This window comes from Leucoraja erinacea, chromosome 3, assembly GCF_028641065.1.
Source record: "Leucoraja erinacea ecotype New England chromosome 3, Leri_hhj_1, whole genome shotgun sequence".
Taxonomy (NCBI): Eukaryota; Metazoa; Chordata; class Chondrichthyes; order Rajiformes; family Rajidae; genus Leucoraja; species Leucoraja erinaceus.
Window position 1 is genome coordinate 28,166,305 of NC_073379.1, and position 18,314 is coordinate 28,184,618.

Genomic DNA, 18,314 nt, shown 5'->3' on the forward strand with positions numbered 1-18,314 from the left:
GCGTCAACCCATCTAATTTCTAGAATCATCCCAGCCTATCATCTAATCAGAGAAACTTGCACTCTATTTCCTTTTACAATGTCAAAGTGCTTAAGAGCTGGAGGTACATTTTTTAACGTGTTGTCAGTTATAATTTAGGATTCAGATTAATTTATTAATAAACATCAGGATGTAATTATAATCCTAGTTTGCATGAAACTCATAAAGTACACTGATCATCACAATAAATGCAATGATGAACGCAAAACAGCAGAATGGTACAAAGATTCGTACATGCCAGGGTGACAGGCATACTTGACAATAATGCCTCACTTCCTGATGCAACGCACTGTGAACACTGTAATACACATCTCGTATGTGTATGTGACAAATAAACTTGACTTGACTTGACTTGAGATTGCAATGCCAACTGAAGTAGTGTAAAAAAAACTAAAGTACTATTGTAGAGGCACCAAATGCGGTGACAAATTTGTTACTTTATTCAGGCATAATAGGTTTGTTATATATGCACGTTGGTCCTCTAACACAAAGTTGTTGTTGCTGCTGCGAGGCTGGCGCCTCGTGGGCTCGAGCTGAGCCTCTACTGAGGTGGATGAACACTCACCAGTAGAGAGAAGAGAGCTGGTCAGCTTGAAGTAAGAGAGAGAGAAGAGAGTGAGAGGGTTGTCCCGGGGTTGGTTATATATACCAGGACACACCCCTCCCTATACCCCGCGCCAACTCATCCCTGCCATTGCCCAGTCACATGACCCGACCCCCGACAGCTGAGGGTTTGTGCAGCTAGTGGCCCAACCACTGTGTGCCGCCACCCTATAATGGAATGACATAATGAGGGAGAATTGAGAGCGAGGGTACGTTGCAGCACCTCTGGCAAGCGGATGTGTAATAGGTGATTGGTTCAAGAGTCTCATAGCAGAAGCTCATATATCTTCTCCCAGATGGTAATAGAGAGAAAAGGGAATGGCCAGGGTGGCAGGCATACTTGACAATAATGCCTCGCTTCCTGATGCAACGCACTGTGAGTCAAGAGTCACTAGTCAAGAGTCAAATTAATTGTCATTTGGGCCCCCGGAGGGCCAAACGAAATGCCGTTTCTGCAGCCATACATTACACACAAATAGACCCCAGACACAACATAATTACATTTTACATAAACATCCATCCCATCGCTGTGATGGAAGGCCAAAAAAAACTTATCCCTCCCCTGCCCTCCCCCCCCCCCCCCGATGTCAGAGTCAAAGTCAAAGCCCCCGGCTGGCGATGGCGATTGTCCCGCGGCCATTGAAGCCACGCCGGGTGGTGCGAGGTCGCACACCGGGTCTTGGTGTTGGAGCCCCCAGTGTGCGCTCGCAAAGTCCCGCGGCCATTCCAGCCGCGCGGGGCAGTGGTGCTAGGCCCCGCTCCAGGAGCTCAACAACCCCGCAACACGGGCGGGATCTTGCAGGACCCCGAAAAGTTGTCTCCCTCCAGGGATCCGCGGGCTCCCGGTCCGCCGTCCGCATTTCCTATAGCAGCCTCCGACTCAGCAAGCGGCATCGGGTTAGCACAGCAGCAGCGGCACAGCAGCAGCAGCAGCGCTCCTCCACCGCTCCAGCCGCTCCGGACTCGCCAGCCCCAACGGCGACGGTGAGTAGCACCAGAGTTGGGGCCGCTCCTCGTTGCGGCCCCAACGACAACGGAAACCCGACGATATTTGTCGTCTCCAGTGCAGTTTCCCCCCCCCTCCCAAAAGAAGGCCCCCCCCCCCCACACACACACCCCAACAAAAAATAACAAAAACTACATTAAAACACAGACAGAAAATAATAAAAACGCGGACAGACTGCAGAGGCCGCTGCTGGCCAGAGCCGCGCCCCTACCGGACTGTGAACACTGTAATAGAAGGAAATTATGACCCTGTGATGGAATGGGCTGTGTTCACCAATCTCTGCAGGTCCACGGGATCAAGATCAGAGCCGTTGCCTTTCCAAGATGCATCTCATTAGAATACTTTCTACAGTGCATCTCTCGAAGCTTTAGGGAATCCTTGTAGACATGCCAAACCTTCACAGATACCTCAAAAAATAAATGCGCCAATGCGCCTTCTTGATAAACACATCTGTGTGATGTCACCACGTTAGGTTGCTAGTGCTATTGACGCCTAGAAATTTGAAGTTATCAACAATCTCTACAGTTCTATGGATATTCAATCCCCCGTTTCCATAGTTCAACAATCAATTCTTTCATCTTGCTGACATTAATGGTTGTTGCTGGCCTGACACCATGAAACGCAGTTCCTGATCTATTTCCTATACTCCGCTTATCAAGTTGGGGTTATTACCTGGCTACACAGCCATCCGTGCTCATGAAGAAGAGCAGGAGACTGCACAGACAACCTAGAGAAATACCAGTGTTGAAGGAAATATTACGACTAATTCTAACCATGATATTTGTTGTTCAGGAAGTCCAGAAGCCAGTGCAAAAGAAGGCTCCAAGGCACAGAAATTTAGAAATGAGCAATTCAGTATTATGGTGTTCAAGGCTGAGCTATAGAATCAGAATCAGAATCAGAATCAATTTATTTGTCATTTGGACCCCTGGAGGTCCAAACGAAATGCCGTTTCTGCAGCCATACATAACACACAAATAGACCCCAGACACAACATAATTACATTTAACATAAACATCCATCACATAACTGTGATGGAGGCCAAATAAACGTATCTCTCCACTGCACTCTCCCCCCCCCCCGATGTCAGAGTCAAAGTCATAGCCCCCGGCTGGCGATGGCGATTGTCCCGCGGCCATTAAAGCCACGCCGGGTGGTGCGAGGTCGCACACCGGGTCTTGGTGTTGGAGCCCCCGGTGTGCGCTCACAGAGTCCGCGGCCATTCCAGCCGCGCGGGGCAGCGGTGTCAGGCCCCGCTCCAGGAGCTCTTCGACCCTGCAACTCGGGCGGGAGAAGTCGCCGCCGCAGAAGCCCCGAAAAGCGGTCTCCCCCCAGGGAGCCGTGGGCTCCCGGTGCCGTCGTCCACAGACCTGTAGAGAGCTTCCGACTCTGTCGGCAGCAGCACGCAGCAGCAGCAGCAGTGAAAGCATGAGCAGCAGCAGCAACAGCACCAGCAGCAGCAGCGCTCCTCCACCGCTCCGGACAACCGGCCAGCTCCGCGACGGTTGAGGTGAACGACACCATGAGTCCCCACATCTTCCTGTACAGGCCGCTCCTCGTTACGGCCTCAACGACGACTGAGACCCGACGAGAAAGGTCGGGTCTCAGTGCAGGGAGAGAGATTCAAAAAGTTTTCCCCCCCCCCTCCCACCCCCCCCCCCACCCCCCCACACACACACCCCAACATAAAATAACAAACACTACATAAAAACACAGACAAAAATAATAAAAACGCGGACAGGCTGCAGAGGCCGCTGCTGGCCAGAGCCGCGCCGCCTACCGGATTGTGTAATGTGTAATGTAGACAATGTGTAACACACTGACTTGGTGTTCGTATTGTCAAGGTGACCCTGAACTGAATGTAGTTGAAGGAAGATGGTGTTTTCTGTAGAATTATTTTTCCTGCACGCAAATGTGGGTCGTTACCAATCTTGCAAAGCACCATTATAATTGATGTAAGAGCTACTGGGTGGTAGTCATTGCGACAGGGCACTTCACTTTTCATGGGAACTGGAGTAATAGAGGTTTCCTTAAAGCAGATGGGACCAGTAAACTGTTGAAGGGAGAGGTTGAAAATGTCAGTGAAGACTGACCACTTGATTAGTGCACGATTTCAAAACTCACTCAGGGATTTCATCTTGGCTGGTTGCTTTCTGAGAGTTTACCCTCATGAAAACAGACCTAACCTGCTACTGAAACATGTGGGACAGAACCAGAAGGGGATGGGAATCTTGGTGGAACTTAGTTTGCCTGTTTAAAATGGATGTAAAAGGTACTAGGCTCATCTGGTAGAGATGAGCTGTTGCCAGAAATTGCCCCCCGATTTCGGCTTGAGGTCTGTGATGCTATTCAGGCTCTGCCACAGTTGCCTGGCATCCACCTGATTGAATTGAGCCTCTATGAGTCTGTGACTGTCATACTTGGCCTTTTTATACAGTACAGGCTCTTGAAAGGATTTAGCAGAGAGTGAATCTCCCTGTTCATCCAAGGTTTCTGGTTAGGATAAGCTTAATTGTATTTGGTTGGACCCGGTCGAGAAAGCATTTCTCGAAGAAACCAGTCACGATCTGAGGTATGGCTCGAAGAAGTAATCTTTAACATGTTCCAATCCACCAACTCGAGACAGCCCTGAAGATCATTGGAGCCTTGCACTTCAATCTCTGTCTGCAATCCGGTAGGAGCAGTCACAACAAATGATCAGACTGATCAAAATGAGGGCAAGGTTTGGAGCCACAGGCATGCTTGATAGAGGTGTAGCAGTGCTCCAGAGCAGGGGGCTCCAAAACATTCAGCATGAGGGTCACCATTATATATTTGGCACATTTTTGCGGGCCGTACACACACACTCACACACACACGCACACACTCACACACACACACACACACACACACACACACACACACACACACACACGCACTCACACACACACACTCACATACACACACACACACACACTCACATACACACACACACACACACACACACACACACACACACACACACACACACACACACACACACACACACACACACACACACACACACACACACACACACACACACACACACACACACACACACACACACACACACACACACACACACACACACACCCACTCACACACACACACACACACACACACACACACACACCCCACTCACTCACTGGGGCCACCGCCACCGCTGTCGCCTATCTTCACTCCCCCGGGGGCATTGACGGTAACCTGTCAGCAGCTGCACACAAACCCTCAACTTGATAGCCTATGGCAAATTGACGTGTAAATTCCCGCGCTACCACAGAACCCGCTAAATCGCCCGCCGCACGGAATGTGTTAAGTGCTTGCCGCGGGCCGGATAAATCTCGTGGCAGACTGGATGTGGCCCGTGGTCCATAGTTTGGAGACCCCTGCACTAGAGTATCGACATTACTTAATGGACAGGAGACCTGCTGATTGTATTTAGAGAGTATGTTCATGAAGTTTGCTTGATTGAACTTCAGGGCTTGCTATCTCAAGAGAGTTGGTCCAGGTATAATTTGTTCCAAGGTTGGTGGCAGGGGTCGAGATGCTCTCAACATTTAAGATGTATCTAGTTGAGCATTTGCATTGTCTAGGCGTACGCTACATTACAAGTGCTGATAAATGGGATTACTCCTAATGCATACTTCATGGGCATTATGGGTTGAACAGCCTGTATCTCTGCTATATGACTCTGATTCCATTGAACATTTTACATAAATAATGTTTTTATTTTTTTACATTCTAATGTTTTTTTCTGTTTATCCATATAACATTGTTGCTCTTAAATGTTTTGAATGTCAGAAATGTATGGTTTAACAGCTTTAACTGTTCTGCATTGTGGTCGGCCATTTCGGCAGACCCTCGAGATTGACTACAATTTATTTCCAGTCTAGCATGTGGATTATGAAATGAGGGAACTGCAGACTCTTCCACAGATGAGGATGGTGATGCCGGATGGGAGGCATGAGTGGCTAGTGTATGAAGCAGTCTTCTCTTTCCTTCATTAATGCAGGATTTTTCTGTGTTCCTTGTACTTGGCCTTGATATTTTCAACACCTCGTTCAATTAGGTTAGTTTAGAGATACAGCGTGGAATCAGGCCTTTCAGCCCATAGTGTCACCCATACCCATAGTGTCATCAATGATCACCCAAACACTAGTTCTATCCAACACACTAAGGACAATTTACAGAAGCCAATTTAACCTACAAACCCGCACATCTTTCGCATGTGGAAGGAAATGAGAAGACCCTTGTGTAGAGAAAACCCTTGCTGTCGCAGGGAGAACGTGCAAACTCCACACAGGCAGCACCTGTAAGGATCAAACTCAGGTCTCTGGCATTGTAAGGCAGCAACCCTACCTCTGCACCACTATTTCACTCCACTGTTTATGGGCCAAGAGTCGGTGGGGGCATTGCATTTTTTCAATAAAGCTTCAATCACATCCTTGAATCTTTACCTTTGGCCCCCTGGTAATCTCTTCCCATGACAGAGCTTCAAATAAAATGGCTGTTTTGACAGTCAGCTATAGTGCAAGTGCAGGATACGTCATACACTTGCACAATACCTGATTCAAATGAAATCAGCTGAATGTAACCAGAGCATCAATATTGATGTTGGTCTGGGAGGGTCATTAACATTTGTAGCATAGATCAGGTTGAAGAACGGCCACGACACAAAACATTGTGCATCCATTTTCCTTTACAGATGACACCTGACCCTTTAAGTTCCTTCAGCATTTTATTATTTGCTTAACATTTGTTCACTTTTCTTGGCTGTGAATTTGTAAGATTTAAAAAGTAATGTTGGTATTTTAGTAATGTGGTTGCTCTCGGTAGTTCACATCTCAGAAGTACGGAGGGATTATTACAGAGGGGAGGGGGTGGAATAATATTTAACCGTCAAAGCATTTCTGACATTTATTTCCCAGTACTGTTTTGAACTTTGGTGATCATACTGGAGCTGGTTGCAATGTAGAAAACTGCATGGATAGGAATATTTTAGAGGGATAAGGGCATATGCAGGCAAATGGGACAAGCTCAAATAGATACTTAAGTCGGCATGGACGAGTTGGGATGAAGGGCTTGTTTCCACACAGTATGACTACTGACAAGCACTAAAAAATGGGAGGATATCATCAAAAAGAAACTATGATTGGCTTTTTTCAATACAGACTTAAAGTGCACGTGGGCATGTTGAACTGAACGTGAAGGACTGTCATGTGGAAATTCGCTACATTAGCACTGTCTCAGGAATTATGTGTCAGCATCACCCAATCATGGATGAAGGGAAACAGCTACATCATTGAGATAAATAAAGTATTGACAACAGAATTATTGACCTTGAGTTGAAAGTATCCTTGCCATTTTAAATTGTATACTATTCGTGCTATTGTTGCATAGAACATGTAGTCATGTAAACAGACCATTCAGCCCAACAGATCCAGACTGTACTGAAGCCTCATCCCACTTTTTCATCTCCCTCTGTCAACATATCATTTTCTTTCTATCTTGAGCGTTTATCCTGCTCCTCAATGGCAATTCTACTCTTCTTCGGAATCACTCCCTGTGAGAGTGAGATACATAGATACATAGAAAATAGGTGCAGGAGTAGGCCATTCGGCCCTTCGTGCCTGCACCACCATTCAATATGATCATGGCTGATCATCCAACTCAGTATCCCGTACCTGCCTTCTCTCCATACCCCCTGATCCCTTTAGCCACAAGGGCCACATCTAACTCCCTCTTAAATATAGCCAATGAACTGGCCTCAACTACCTTCTGTGGCAGAGAGTTCCTGAGATTCACCACTCTCTGTGTGAAAAATGTTTTTCTCATCTCGGTCGTAAAGGATTTCCCCCTTATCCTTAATCTGTGACCCCTTGTCCTGGACTTCCCCAACATCGGGAACAATCTTCCTGCATCTAGCCTGTCCAACCCCTTAAAAATGTTGTAAGTTTCTATAAGATCCCCCCTCAATCTCCTAAATTCTAGCGTGTACAAGCCGAGTCTATCCAGTCTTTCTTCATATGAAAGTCCTGACATCCCAGGAATCAGTCTGGTGGATCTTCCCTGCACTCCCTCTATGGCAAGAATGTCTTTCCTCAGATTTGGAGACCAAAACTGTATGCAATACTCCAGGTGTGGTCTCACCAAGACCCTGTACAACTGCAGTTGAACCTCCCTGCTCCTATACTCAAATTATTTTGCTATGAATGCCAACATACCATTTGCTTTCTTCACTGCCTACTGCACCTGCATGCCTACTTTCAATGACATGACAGGTGTACCATGACACCCAGGTCTCGTTGCATCTCCCCTTTTCCTAATCGGCCACCATTTAGATAATAGACTGCTTTCCTGTTTTTGCCACCAAAGTGGATAACCTCACATTTATCCACATTATACTGCATCTGCCATACATTTGCCCACTCACCCAGCCTATCCAAGTCACCTTGCAGTATTCACCATTCCCACAGTATAGAATCTATAGACACAGTATAGAACCTATCATTTGCCAGGCTTTGTCCCGTCCCCCCACCTCTTTTCCAACCTCCTCCTTCCCAACTACAATTAATCTGAAGAAGGGTCCCAACCTGAAATGTCACCTATGCTTGTTCTCCAGGGATGTTGCTTGGCCCATGGAGTTACTCCAGCACTTTTGTAAACCAGCATCTACAACAGTTGTGCATGTTGACTCTATGGAAATTTCTGATAAATTTCCTTTCACCCTTGGGAAGGACATTTAAATAAATGGTACGGTGCTAAGAAATGTTAACAGACAGAAGAATTCTGGAGTTCAAGATCATATTTTCCTGAAAGAGAAAGTGGTGAAGGGGGCAGATGGTATCCTTTCCTCAATAGGTCAAGATGTAAAATGTAAAAGCTTAGAAATCGGAGACTGCAGATGATGGAATCTTAAGCAAAAAACAAAATGCTGAAGAAATTCAGTGGATCAGACAGCATCTGCGGAGGGAAATGTATAGTCGATGTTTCGGGTCAGAAGTCATTCTTCAGATAGACGATAAAAGCTGGCAACTCTACAAGACGTGTTAAATCTTAATTGGAATATTAAGCACATGGAATCAATGTCAAGCATGATGCCCATCTAGACCAGCACTGGAATAAGCAAGGCACAGACGAGTGTGAACCTAATGCAGCCTGAAGGGATCAGTGGGGTAAAAGTTTGGCATGCACAAGATGGGCTAAACGGCCCATTTTTGTACCATAACTCTGCTTTTTGCCATGGTCTATGGCCATATATATTTTCCCCCTGTAAGTTCATATTAGATCTGCTTCCACCATTCTTCCAGGCAACACATCCTGGATTTGTTCTCTTTTCCCCTCTGGTTCTTTTGCAAATAGCATTAACTTATGAAAGGACCATTCAGTAGCTTGAGAACAGCAGGGGAAAAGGTGGTGCTGAATCTGATGGTAAATGCTTTCAAGCTTTTGTATCGTCTGCCTGACGGGAGTGGGGAGAAAAGGTAATGAATAGGGTGAAATTGAGACTATGGCAAAGAAAGCACATCCATGCCCCTCCTTGCACAGAAGACTGGGGAAATGTGCAAGCTTCCAACGTTTCTTAGCAATTTCTACAGCTGCACAGTAGAAAGCATCCTATTCCGTTACATCACAACTTGGTTTTTGTAATGGCTACAACATCCCATTTTATCCTGTACCCATCCAAGCCCAAAGTTCATTTGCCTTACCTGTCAGGCCTTTTGCATTAAAATACATGCAATTTAAACTCCTTCCTTACTTCCTGCCTTATTCCTGCCTATATCCTGATGTATACCTTGACAGCCTTCCTCACAGTCCACGTCCCCAGTAATCTTGGTGTCATCTGCAAACTTAATAATCAACCCGTCTACACTTATGTCTAAAGATGGCCGCAAAGTGCTGGAGTAACTCAGCAGGTCAGTCAGCATCTCTGAAGAAATATGAGAAATCGGCCCACTACAGTGGTGTCGTCTGCGAACTTGCAGATTGAGTTGGATTGGTATTTGGCTGCATAGTCATGAGTGTATAAGCAGTATAGAAGGGGGCCGAGAATGCATCATTGGAAGGGTGTCCAGTATCGAGAATTATCATGGAGGATTATTTGTCACCTATTCTCACTGATTGTGGTCCATTGGTCAGGATATCAAAGATCCAGTAACAGAGGAGTGCTGACTCCATTTTCCAATTAGAAAATGACCTTGTTTGGGATAATGGCATTGAAAGTAGAGTTATAGTTGATGAATAGGAGTCTAACGTAGGTGTCTTTCTTATCTGTGGGTTCCAGGGATGTCTAGAGCCTGGGAGATGGCATCAGCCATGGACCTGGTGTGGCGGTAAGCGAACTATAGTGGATCACGGCTGCTTGGTAGGTTGGAGTTAGTGTGTGCCAGACTGATTCCTGGGATGTCAGGACTGTCTTATGAAGAAAGACTGGATAGACTTGGTTTGTACTCTCTAGATTTTAGAAGATTGAGAGGGGATCTTATAGAAACTTACAAAATTCTTAAGGGGTTGGACAGGCTAGATGCAGGAAGATTGTTCCCGATGTTAGGGAAGTCCAGGACAAGGGGTCACAGCTTAAGGATAAGGGGGAAATCCTTTAAAACCGAGATGAGAAGAACTTTTTTCACACAGAAAGTGGTGAATCTCTGGAACGCTCTGCCACAGAGGGTAGTGGAGGCCAGTTCATTGGCCATATTTAAGAGGGAGTTAGATGTGGCCCTTGTGGCTAAGGGGATCAGGGGGTATGGAGAGAAGGCAGGTACGGGATACTGAGTTGGATGATCAGCCATGATCATATTGAATGGCGGTGCAGGCTCGAAGGGCCGAATGGCCTACTCCTGCACCTAATTTCTATGTTTCTATGTGTGCCATGATCAGCCTCTCATGCATTTTGTGATGGTCAAGGCCACTGGACGGTTGTCCTTAAGGCATGAGATCTTGCTTTTTTTTGTAACCAGGATGATTGTTGTCTTTTTGAAGCAGTGGCTACATCAGATTAGAGTACGGAGAGGTTAAAGATATCCATGAACACTCCCGCTAGTTAGTCCAATATAAGCCAGTTGCTTCCGTGGGTTCACCCTCAGGAAGGCCGCTCTTACTTTGCCACACTGACTGTGGGAACAGGCGCACTCATGTCTGAGGGGTCAGATGTCATCGGCCTGTTTGCCTTCTCTTCAAAGCAAGCATAGAATGCATTAGAACTTGCCACAAGGTCCAGCCTACTCCTTATTCAAAACAATCTTAAAATTTATGTTGTGATCACTATGCCCAAAATGCTCTATCAGTGAAACACCAGTCACCTGGCCAGGCTCATTTCCCAACACGAGGACCAGTATAGCCCCTTCACGGGTTTCAAGAAACCCAAATTCTGCCCCATCTAAGCCTTGGCACTGAGCAATTCCCAGTCAATATTGGGGAAGTTAAAGTCATCCACTAAGACAACCCTGTTGCTTTGGCATCTTCAGAAATCTGTTTACGTATCTATTCCCCTGTCAACCGCTTGCTATTGGGGGAGTTCTTGTACAATCCCATCAGACTTCTTGCATCTTTCATATTTCTAAACTACACCCATATTGCCACAGTTAACTAACCCTCCAGTGTGTCCTCTCTGAGTGCCGCTGTGACAGCCTCCCTGAGTAGTAAGTAGCACAACTCCACCTTTTTTGCCTCTCAATCACATCTGAAACAACGGAATCCCGGGACATTGAGCTGCCAGCCGTGTCCCTCATGCAACCACGTTTCCACAATGGTCATGATATCATAGTCCCAAGCACTGATCCAGGCTGTAAGAATGTGGAAATAGGTCAATGTGAAATATGTGCTGCAAAATTCCATGTAAGCATTTTAATGAAATCAATTAATTATAGGGACTATGTTCATTAGGGGCAATCTTCTACTTGTCAAATAGATATGTACATGGAGCCTATAAAATGTTACCCTTCATCTGTCGATAGTATCCGCATTTCATATAACTCATTGACAAAGCAAAGATCTGGAAGTTGCTTTCTTTAGAGTAGATTTGGGAATTAATCAATGGTTGCTGAAAAGGGTTGGATAGATGTTAAAGGTTTCTGAGTGAACCACAAATGAAGCAGACTGTGTTACTTCGACTCATGAAACTGCATCAAGATAACTTGCTCCATTCTGGTTAATGGCCTACAGTAGGATTTGATAAGAATGATGACATGGGACTGGAGAATGCTGAAAATTATCAGGCTGGTATTAAAGATGATATTGAGATAGATGGTAAAGAACTTAGATTTCAGAATTCTCAATCTTATTTGCACTGCTGGTGAATTGCTTAATAAATTGGGTGTCTGTGAATTACAGTCAGTTACACAATCCCACAGGTAGATGTACAACTGAGTTCCAAGGCCTTATCTTGTACTGGTACTGGTGATAAGATTGGAATATATAGGTGCAAAGGCATTTGTATTGTTAAGAAGACATTTAAGTCTGTAGCAAAATGCTAGTTGCCAAGAAGTAATTCTTCATGAATTGTAAGATAAATAATTTTTTTAATCATGTGGCAATATTTTATATTTGTACCCAACAGAAGAATGTTTGTCATCTTTGAAAGACTAATTTGAAAAGAAAGGAAGGATATTTCTGGGCTTGTAATTGAATTAATTAATTTATGAAACAACATTATTTCCTTAAATGTTTTTCCTGTATTACATTTGTAAACAACACTACTCAGTTTCCTATTTTAACAAACAGCGTAACATTGCCCCAAGCCTAAAACCTTGCTGTTGTGCTCATTGTTAAATTTATTGAAAGTATAGTTAATATAGAATCAATATCCTGAACAAGCACAACGCTGAATGTAGGAAGACAAAATGCAAATACATATCCTCAGGAGCTTGTCATCAAGAATTATGTGTAGGTTTTAGAGCTTGGATAGCACAGTTGGGACTAAAGAGAAAATATTCTCATCCTTAATTATACTCTTTTATTATCATAATATCTGCATGCATGTTAAAGGTATTTGGATTGTGACGACATGGTTCCAATATATTCTGCTGTTTCTGTTTTCATCTGCTTCTGTTCGTGGTTCTGTAGCATTCATGGGGATGAACCTGTCGCAGTATTTGTCACTTTGTGTCTTGCCTATTTTTGATTCATTAAATTGAGCTGAGAATTTCCAGAGGAAGAGATGCAGAAGTGGTGACTGTTCCAGACAGGTCACCAAACCTCTGCCCCACAAGAAACAGCATTTCCTTAATGTGAACCTGCCGCAGTACATGTTACTCAGCATGACAAATTACCTATTCATCGAAACAGTGGGACAATGGAGCTGTTTTAGGGACTGAAGTTTAGGGGTAACATGAGGGGGAACTTCTTTACTCAGAAGAGTGGTAGCTGTGTGGAATGAGCTTCCAGTGAAGGTGGTGGAGGCAGGTTCGTTTTTATCATTTAAAAATAAATTGGATAGTTATATGGATGGGAAGGGAATGGAGGGTTATGGTCTGAGCGCAGGTATATGGGACTAGGGGAGATTATGTGTTCGGCACGGACTAGAAGGGTCGAGATGGCCTGTTTCCGTGCTGTAATTGTTATATGGTTATATGGTTTACATCTCTGATATTAATAGGTTGCAGTAGCAATATTTAAGGAATGTTTTAGGAATTGCCCAACAGCTAGGTGTTAATAAATTGTTGTAATTATGAAGTTGCTGCAGTTTGGTTATCAGTGCAGTACATTTTCAGATGTTCATGAATGAAATTGGATTTATTTGTTTTCAAGTTGCAATCACCTTAAGTTTTTGAAACCAACTTTTTTTTCCTGGGTGTAAAAAGCTCTTTTGTGGTTTAGTTACATCAAACAAAAAATACCCCAAAAAATCATTAGAATAATGATTACAGCAAGTGCTCACATCCTGTGATAAAAGTTTTCCATTTCTCAAGAACACAGACAGCTCCTCTATTGACTTTGGCCTGTTGCCATGCTGCCATAGCCCTGACACTGGGAAAACGGTGACTCTGCAAAAGGGCAGGAAATGATACTGCTGGTAAAGGGGAATTGTTTAATTCTGACTGTTCCAAACTCCCTTACACATATACCTACCTGTAAGATTTCTTTCACAAGGCTGTCAAATGTCTTGACAAAAAGGGATTGTGTTTGGTTTGAAAATGTGCTTTTGATCTGTGGAGGGAATGGACTGGCAACGTAAAAGCCAAAGTAAAACTGCAACTAATGTTGATTTAAGCTTCTTGAATCAAGGGCATATCAGCAAATGTTGAAACAATGTCACTATTTAAGGATTACTTCTGAGCTGAGGTGTCTTCTTTGTGCCAAAAACAACTGCTGGAGCCCCCCCCCCCCCCAGGTCAAGCAGCATCTTTGGAGGGAAATAGACAGTTAACATTTTGGGACAGGATCCTCCTTCAGACTGATTCGACCAGTTTGAAGCAGGATCCAACCCAAATGTTGTCTTTCCATTTCCCTCCACAGATGCTGCCTGGCCCACTGAATTGTTCCAGCAGTTTGTTTTTTCATTCAGGATTCCAGCATAGAACTGCAGCATAAGAACAGACCCTTCAGCCCCCAATGTCTGTGCCAAACACAATGCCAAGGCCAACTTTTATCTGCCTGCACTTAATCCATGTCGCTGCACCCTCTGCCTATACATATACTATCCAAAAGTCTCTTAACTGCCACTATTGTATTTGCCTCACCACCTCCAGCATTCCAGACACTAAAGGGCCTGTCCACCAGCATGCGATTGCATGCGTCTAGCGCGACCAAACGTGGTGGCTTGAGGCATACGGCCTCGCGGGGCCGGTCCCACTTCCAACCACGGAGCCGTCTGAAGTTGTGTGGGGCAGGACTCAACATCATACTCACCAATCAGCTGGGCAGGAGGCGGGCCGACTAATTTGGATGTTGCACGGCGTCGGGCGGTTACGTCATCACGCAACGGCACGCCGGGCGGTGTCGTCATCGCGCAACGCCATGCGCTAGGCATACGCCGTCAAGACGCTGCGTACGGCATCAAGACGCTGCGTACGCCCGTTGAGGCGCTGCGTACGCCCGTTGAGGCGCTGCGTACGGCCTCAATGCGGCTGCGGGCCGACAGGCTGTTGTCCTGCGGAATTTTTGGACAGTGTCAGTTTTTCGGAGCCGCGCGCGATGTCGGGACTGGCCCTGCACAACTCCATACATCTCTGGCGATTGAAGTGGGACCGGCCCCGCGAGGCCGTACGGCTCAAGCGACTACGTTAGGTTGCGCTAGCCGCATGCAGTCGCATGCTGGTGGGACAGGCCCTTAATCACCTTTGTCTATAAACTACTTTCCACACATCTCCTGTAAACTTTGCCCCTCTCAGTTTATAACTAATTTAGTTTAGAGATACAGCGCAGAAACACGTCCTTCGCTTCACCGAGTCCGCGCCGACCAGCGATCCGCGCAAACTTAACACACTAGGGACAATTTACAATTTTACCAAGCCAATTAACCTACAAACCTGTATGTCTTTGGAGTATAGAAGGTAACCTCCAATCCCAGAGAAAATCCATGCAGGTCACGGGGAGAACGTACAAACTCCGTATAGACAGCACACGTAGTCAGGATCGAACCCAGGACCCTGGCGCTTTAAGGCAGCAAGTCTACCACTGTGCCACCGTGCCGCCCTATAACTATATCCTCTTGTATTTGATTTTTCCACCCTGGGAAAATGGTTCTGATTGTCCACCCTATCAATGCTTCTCATAATTTTACATACTTCTCTCAGGTCTCCCCGCAACCTCCGCCAGTCTCTTGCAATTACTAACTTTCCAGCATAACTAGATTAAAATTCATCAACGCTTATATAAAAGTTATCTTTCCTTGAATAATAATAAGTAAATTATTTCCACGCACATTTCTTTTGCAGAAAGTTGGATTACAAATGCAGGCGTCTAAAACTGATTGATTGTAATTTCCTCATAGGGAGCTTAGTTGTGTAGGCAGAAGTTCATGCAGTTGACAGAAGCAAACCCACTGCTTATAGAACTTTGCTATTATGGCCATGATGCCAAGCTTGGCTATATCAAGATAGTATATTTGCCAGAGCAGACAATTCCCAGAATATCTTTAATATTTTATGCTGGTTTTATTAAAACCAGTATGAAAAATAATTCTGCTGAAATAAAAATGACTGCAACGTTTCAAATGAAATAGCATTGAATAAGCTAGAAAGGGCAAGAAGGACTTGGAGAGGGTATAGAGGAAATATACTGTAAAGGTTAATGAACTCTGAGCCCTTCATCAGTGTGAAGAAGGGTCTCGACCCAAAACGTTGCCAGTCCATTCCCTCCACAGATGCTTCCTGACCTGCTGAGTTCCTCCCGCACTTTGTGTTTTGCCAGCAGAATGTGATGTTTGTCTTTCATGGAGTCGAATCTGGCAAACTGAGCCACGTCCAATGGGATCCAACTATGTGTAGAAAGGGACTGCAGATGCTGGTTTATACCGAAGATAGACACAAAAAGCTGGAGTAACTCAGCGGGTTAGGCAGCATCTTTGGAGAAAAGGAAGGGGTGGTGTTTCTGCTCAAGACCCTTCTTCAGTCTCGACCCGAAACGTCACCCCGTCCTTTTCTCCAGAGATGCTGCCTGACCTGCTGAGTTACTCCAGCTTCCCATGTCTATCCTCAGACCTAACTGTGTATTCACCTTAGCAGATCCCAAATGTAGAGTGACTGGAGAGTGTTGGGAGTGTTATAGATTCATAGAATCATGTAGTATAGTAACAAGCCCTTCTGCCCATCAGGTCGGGGCATTTTATTTTCCATTGAGCAAAGACGATGAAAGTAAAACATAATCGAGGAATTTACAATTTTGACGGTATTTGAGCGAGTATAACAGGAAAATGTGATCCCAGAGGTAGGAGAATTGGAAACAGAGGACACAGGTTTAAGGTGGGTGGAGATGAGACATTTGTGATCTGAAGCACACAGACTGAAGGGCTAATGGAAGCAAATTCAAAGTGAACTTCCAAAAGAATATTTGAAGGAGAAAGAAAAATTAGTTACATGAATAAAACGTGTCACCAGTGCGATAGTTGAATGGCTTCCATTTGGGCGGCATCATTCTAATTGTTAAAGTAGACATTAATATTACAGCACAGGAACAAGCCCTTCAGCCCACAGTGCCCATACCGAACATGATGCCAATTTAAATTAATCTCCCCTACCTGCACATAATCCACATCCCTCCATTGCCTGCATATTCATGTACATATTTGAAAGGCCTCTTAAATGCCCCTGTCGTATTTGCCGCCACCACTTCCAGAAGAGCGTTCCAAGCATCCACCACTCTCTGTGTAAAACAAAACTTCCCCTGCACATCTTTAAACTTTGCTCCTCTTACTTTAGACTTCGCCCTCGAGTGCTTAATATTTCCACTCTGGGAAAATGGTTCTGACTGTCTTAATAGTCAAAGACTGACTGTCTTTGGTTTTAATTTGTACCAAATTTTAGATGAGCAGTGGAGATTGTGGAGATATTTGGCGTGATGAGCATGAGTGGAGGGAGCTAGGTGAGTCAATGATTGTGGAAAGAGATGAGGAAATCATCGGAGATTACGGATGGTTATCAAGGTCAGGGAACAAATCAGTCTGGAAGATGATGAGCAAAGTGGATTGGGAAAAAGGAGAGAAGAACGAGAATAGAGTAGCAATAAAATAATCTGCTGGAGGAACACAGAGAGTCAAGAAGCATTTGTGGGGGAAAATAAGTCATTAGCATTTCGGATCGTGACCCTGTATCAGAACTGTTTGACTGTCGAAGTTTGACTATCATCTCTACAGCTAACGTCTTCTTGATCATCTCTCCATTCATGTTAATGATTTTCATTTCCTCTCTACCTCCCAAAGCCCCATCCACTCACTAACTTACAGTATTAATCTTCAATCTCAACTGTAACAGTATCTTCCCAGCCAGGCTTTGTCTCGGCCACACGTCTTTTCCAGTTATCGCCACCTTACTACAATCTAAAGTAGGGTAACAACACAATATGTCTCCTATCCATGTATTCCACAGATGTTGTCTGACCTGCTGTGATACTCAAGCAATTTATGGTTTTTTTGTAAACCAGCATTTTCAATTAAAGTCATAGTCATACAGCGTGGAAACAGGCCCTTTAGCCCAATTTGCCCACACCGACCAACATATCATGTCTACACTCGTCCCACCTGCCTGCATTTGGCCCATATCCCTCTAATCCCTAACCATGCACCTGTCCAAATGTCTCTTAAACATTGTGGTAGTACCTGCCTCGACTACCTCCTCCGGCAGCTTGCTCCAGAAACCTAACCACCCTTTGCGTAAAAAAAATTGCCCCTCGGGTTCCTATTAAATCTTTTCCCCTTAACCATAAACCTCAGCATGGTTCTAGATCCCCCTACTCTCGGTATGACTGTGCATTTACTCTATCTCTCATGATTTTGTACACCTATAAGATCACCCCTCATATTCCTGACTTCACGGAATAAAGATTTGGCCTGCTCAACACCTCCTGATTTGTTGCTCAGGCCCTCGAATCCTGGCACCATCCTCGTAAATCTTTCAGTAGCTTTTCTAGCTTAACAACATCTTTCCTATAACAGGGTGACAAAACTGAACACACGACTCTAAATGTAGCCTCACCAATGTCTTATATA

At 44.9% G+C, this 18,314-nt stretch overlaps 1 protein-coding gene across 5 annotated transcripts in view; it reads left to right on the forward strand.

Annotated features, from left to right (window-relative positions):
* The window catches only part of LOC129695419 (coiled-coil domain-containing protein 171-like), a 254,013-nt gene that overhangs the window by 217,666 nt on the left and 18,033 nt on the right, over positions 1-18,314 (forward strand). The gene's annotated exons all lie outside the window — the stretch shown is intronic.